Here is a 6,295-nt window from a genome sequence, read left to right as displayed (position 1 = left end):
ATTGGAGGAGGTGAAAGAAGTATGATTTCCATGGGACATCATCTTCATTTAGGAAAGCTTGTTTCAAGAGATTTGGGAAGATCATAAATGTCGAAACCAGACATCTTTTTGGGAGATATTCAAGATAGTTGATTTAAAGTCCTTAATATAACACCCAATATGAAATATTAAGGCTAGGACCCAACACAATACTTTTATAACTTGGAAGAGGGATGCCGTAATCCAAGCTATAAAATATTTGAAGGTAGGTGAATGACGATTCACCAATTTCCACCAAGATAAATGAAATGTATTATTAGGTTTTAATTGGATTTGAAACTCCTAGATCTTTTGAGATTCATTGAACTTTTCAATGGCATGTTTCAATCTCGAGTGTGCCCTTCAGGTTTTGTGACTGGGATGCCGAGGATCACAAAACAAGGTGTGAATAACCATGCAAATATACTTGGTACCCTTAAGTGTTTACCCCTCAATCGATGTGCCGGTTAACCACACACGCTCCATCGATACTATGATAAATATTAAGTTACCCTTTTCCTACCTTGTTAAATACGAGTTAGTGTGCCGGTTAACCACACACGCTCCACTAACCGACTTAAGCAAAGTGCAAAGTGTAATTTCATGGATTAGCACCTTATTCACATTTTCCTAAGTAACTAAGATTGGGTATTTATAAAAGGTTTAGTTACTTAGTATTTATCATTAATACTTTTAATGAAAGTAGAATTATAGTCCTTGTCCTACCCGTTCAGCTAACGACCCTCCACCAGTCAAGGAAGCGGTGAGTGAGAGTGGACACCCATTAAACTGCCATTTTATAGGCTGAATGAGTCCTACTAACGGTAAGACTGACTTTACTCTTATACATAAATATAAATATTATTAACTTATAATATTATAAAGTATAAGGGTTGAATTTTAACTTTTAAAATTCTAAGGGCTAACTTGGAATTAAAGTATTCATATGAAAACTTTTTCAAATTCCAAAACTTTAGGGCAAGTTTTGAAACTATTCAAAACTAATTAATTCCATAACTTATGTGTTTAAAGTAGTTTTAATTAAAAGACTCTTCAAGTTCCATAACTTGAGGACAAGTTATGGAAGACTTTAAACTAATAAAAGAATGTAACTTTTCCTTTATTTTGTAACTTATGGAATTAATTAAGGTTACTCATTTTATTACTTAATGAAGTGACTCTTGAACCTCCATAACTTGCGGACAAGCCTCTTCATTTTTTGTAACCATTGCCAACTTTTATGAGTTTTATGAAACTTAAATGTGACTTTTTATATAACTTGAGGACAAGTTACAAAAAAGACATTTTAGAATCAACTCTTAGATTAAAATGGATTGAAAACACATAATCAATTAACTTTTCTATTAATCTAAGCAACCCATAAGAACAAGATAATTCAAATCAAACTTTTTCATGTAATTAGCCTAATCACTAAACTAATACAAAACATGAATCTATTGATAATTATCTTTGAAATTGGATTAGCATGAACATTACCACATCAAAAACAAGTTTATAAGTCCAAAAACAGCTTAGGGTAATGTTCCTAGTCCATTTCTAGCCAAAAAACTCGAAAATATGATGTTTGGGGTTCCTACTCGTCGAGCGTATCAACCTACTCGACGAGTAGGATGATTTTCTTCATGGACTCGGCGAGTTCATCAGTGGACTCGGCGAGTCCAGTGCCCAGAAAGCCAGAAAATCGATTTTTTCAGCAATTTGCATCAAGTATAATTGAAAACAAGCCTAGGCTCTGATACCAGTGTTGGGTTTTGAGCATTCTAACACTCCTAAGTGTACATGCAACCCTAAATACCTTGGATCTATGTTTTCTCTATTATACATGCAAATATGAACTTTCCAAGGTATTCATCCTAACTAGCATAATAACATTGATTCAAATGAATATATCAAGTTAGAATTACATACCTCTGTGATGTAGATTGTCTTCATGAAGCTTGAGTGCCTAGTGCCCCAAGTGTGACACCTCAAATGGTTCACACAACACCAAATACACATGGAATGACTTGAGAGAAAATGGACACTTCATGAAATCGGCTAGCCCTTCATTCTCACACATAGTAGCCGATTTCTTGAGCCATGGAATTCTTTTATATGGTGGCTATTAGGGTTACACCATGTAACTCATAACTTTACCCATTCCTAAGCTCCATGGATTTTAACCTCCATGGAGTATCCATGGGTCACCCCATGGACTTAGTCCAACATAAGGAATCTTGGATCACAAGCCCACATATATAAGAATGAATGATTTACACAATCAACCCATATATTTAATTAGTCTCCTTTTGATCACTTAATTAATTCCAAATTAATTCTTGATCAATACTAATTAAATAACCTTACTAATATATTAGAACTTATAATATATTAACCAACCTTAAGTGTTATTTCTCTCATTATAGTCTATCCAAATGCATGATGCCATGCAACCCAAATGGACCATGTCGGGTCGGGTCAAGTCTTACCAATTATAGTTATGGACTTAGACATTAATCCAACTATTATTGTCTCACGCTCACTCGAGATAAATTCCATGAAATGATACCAGTGAGCGTGGGTTGAATCCAATGCTTAAAACTTATGAGCACTTATGAATGTTGTAGCCATGTCCAACAACTTAGACCTCTACAATCAACTCATGACAGTGTTGATTCATACCTACTTCCAACATATGACCGACTGTGGAGATTCGAATAATATGATATACCAAACATAATTATTCTGGAAGTCAAAACATGCAAAAGAAATATAGTAAACGATTGACAAGAGATAGCAACTCTTTACTCATAAATAAACACAACTTTTATTCATCATCAAATGTCAATTACACTTTACAAATTTCAAAATTATCTAACTACTAAAACTAATATCATCCTTTAGCCCTATGCTCCGAGCATGCTGGAGATGCTTAACCCGAGTCAGTCCCTTCGTGAGGGGATATGCTGGGTTCTCATCCGATGATACCCTCTTTGCCACAAGGAGTCCTTCTTCTATTCGATGTCTGATGAAATGGTATTTTCTGTCAATGTGTCTGGATCTCCCATGATCCCTTGGTTCCTTGGCTAAGGCAACTACACTTTCACTATCACGGAAAATTTCCATTGGCTCCTTTATAGCTGGTACAACTCCAAGGTCTCCAATGAAGTTATTCAGCCATATCGCCTCCTTTGTTGCCTCACTTGCTGCTATATACTCTGATTCGCAAGTTGAATCAGCCACTGTCTCTTGCTTGGAACTCTTCCAAGTAATTGGTCCTCCGTTTAAGGTAAAGACCCAGCCTTACTGAGAGCGGAAATTATCCCAATCATTCTGAAATCTAGCATCACTATACCCTACAACTCTCAAGTCATCACTCCTACCGAGGGTAAGGACCCAGTCCTTAGTCCTCCACAGGTACTTGAGGATATTCTTTACCGCAGTCCAGTGTGCCTTGCCAGGGTTCCCCTGATATCTGCTAACCATGCACAAAGCAAAGGCTACATCAGGTCGAGTGCAGGTCATAGCATACATGATCGAACCTACTGCAGAAGCATAAGGTACTCGACTCATTTCTGCTATCTCAGCCTCAGTACTCGGGCTCTGAGTTTTACTCAGTCTGGCTTTACTCTGGATGGGTAACTCTCCTTTCTTGGAGTACTGTATGCTGAATCTCTTCAACACCTTATTCAAGTAAGTACTCTGACTAAGTCCAATTAGTCTTTTACTCCGGTCTCTCAGAATCCTTATCCCTAGAATATAGGCAGCTTCTCCTAGGTCTTTCATAGAGAAACACTTCCCAAGCCAGGACTTCACTTCCTGTAGGGTTGGGATGTCATTTCCTATGAGTAGTATGTCATCCACATACAGTACCAAAAAGCTGACTATACTCCCACTAGCCTTGACATAGACACAAGATTCATCTTCACTCCTTGAAAAGCCAAATTCTTTGACTTTCTCATCAAAGCAAAGATTCCATCTCCAAGGTGCATGTTTCAATCCATAAATGGATTTATCGAGCTTACACACTCTATTAGGGTACTATGTACTGATAAAAGCCTCTGGATGACTCATGTAAACATCCTCAGCTAAACTTCCATTAAGGAAGGCGGTTTTGACATCCATTTGCCATATTTCATAATCATGAAATGCAGCGATGGCTAACAGGACCCTAATGGACTTAATCTTTGCTACTGGTGAAAAGGTCTCATCATAATCAACTCCCGGAGTTTGAGAAAAGCCCTTTGTAGCTAGTCGCGCCTTATATGTGTGTACATTACCATCCATGTCGGTCTTCTTCTTGAAGATCCATTTGCACCCAACTGTCTTATGACATGGTACATTGTCAACCAAGTTCCAAACTTGATTGTCATACATGGACTGTATCTCGCTGTCCATTGCCTCTTTCCATTTGGTAGACTCGGGGCCTGCCATGGCTTCCGCGTAACTGTTAGGTTCATCCAGACTTACCAATGTCTCATCACTGATAAGTGTCTCAACTTCCACAGTAATATGGAACCCATAATAATGCTCAGGTGCATTCCTAACACTTGTGGAATGCCTCAGAGGTACAGACTTGTCAATTGGCTCAACATGAGTTTCCTCCTCAGGTTGAGTGTTAGGGTTTGAAGTTCCTTCACAACTTGACTCTTGAATTTCTTCAAGGTCAATTTTCCTCCCACTGTTTCCTTGGCTTATGAACTCTCTCTCTCTTGAAAGACACCCCTCCTTGCTACAAAGACCACATTGTTACTAGGTCTGTAGAAGAGGTAACCAAAGGTTTTCTGTGGGTAGCCGATGAAAATACACCTCTCACTTCGAGGTTCGAGCTTATCATGAGTACTGCGTCTCACGAAAGCCTCGTAACCCTAAATCTTGATGTGGTCTAGTTTGGGAACTTTACCAGTCCACATCTCATGAGGAGTTTTGGCAACTTTCTTTGTAGGGACCAGATTAAGGATATGAGCGGCAGTCTCTAAGGCATACCCCCAAAATGAGATTGGTAGCGAAGCTCGACTCATCATGGAACGAACCATATCCAACAAGGTTCGATTGTGCCTCTCAGCTACACCATTAAGTTGTGGTGTCCTGGGAGGTGTCAATTGTGAGATAATCCCACATTCCTTAAGATAGTCAAGGAACTCTTTACTAAGATACTCACAACCACGATCGGATCGAAGCATCTTAATGTTCCTGCCCAATTGATTCTCGACTTCCAGTTTAAACTCTTTAAACCTTTCAAAAGTCTCTGACTTATGCTTGATTAAATAGACATATCCATATCTACTATAATCATCAGTAAAAGTCAAATTATAACGATTAGCATCCCTTGTGGCAGATTTGAAGGGTCCACACACATCCGTGTGCACTAGATCCGACAAACCTTCAACCCTAGCACAAGAACCTGTGAAGGGTAACTTTGTCATTTTTCCAAGTAAGCATGATTCACAACTATCATATGACTTTAGGTCAAATGACTCCAAGACTCCATCCTTTTGGAGTTGGCCTATGCGTTTCTTGCTCACATGTCTAAGACAAAAATGCCATAATGACGCTTTATCTAAGTTATTATTATCATTAGAATCAATACACAACACATTATTTCCTAGATTATCTACAACAGATACAGCTTCATACACACCATCACAAGGTAATGCTTTAAAATAAAGAACATTATTAAAGAAAGCATTTATTCCACCAATTTCATTATCAAAAGAAAAGTTAAACCCTTGTTTGTACAAAGCATGAAAGGAAATAATATTTCTTGCCATTTCTGGCGAATAACAACATTTATTCAAATCTAAAGTAAACCCACTACTTAGCAACAAAGAATAAACTCTAATCTTGGTGACAGGTGAAGCTTTCCTATTCCTCATGATCAAGTTTATCTTTCCATGCTCCACATTCTCACTTCTTCTTAGTCCCTGCAAATCAGAACAGGTATAAATACCACAACCGGTATTAAGGACCCAAGAGTTAGAATAGGGTGAGTTATTAGATAGAATAGTGTAAATACCTGCATGGTTGGGTTTAACTTTCCCATCCTTCACATCTTGCTGGTACTTTAGGCAGTTCCGCTTCCAGTGTGACTTTTCATGGCAATAAAAGCATTCAGCCTCTTTTGGGTCAGAAGAAGGAGTGACAAAACCTTTCTTGGTTCCACTTGAAGAAGAGCCATCAAGGGTCCTAGCCTTGGTACCCTTCGAAGAGCTCTTCCTCTTCTTCCCTCTACCTTTCCTAATTGCCAAGACAGGGGTAGAGTTTGGAGTAGGAGTAG

The sequence above is a fragment of the Lactuca virosa genome, chromosome 8, assembly GCF_052849685.1.
Source record: "Lactuca virosa cultivar CGN04683 chromosome 8, Lactuca_virosa_CGN04683_v6, whole genome shotgun sequence".
NCBI classification, from domain to species: Eukaryota; Viridiplantae; Streptophyta; class Magnoliopsida; order Asterales; family Asteraceae; genus Lactuca; species Lactuca virosa.
Note: the sequence above shows the minus strand (reverse complement) of the source record.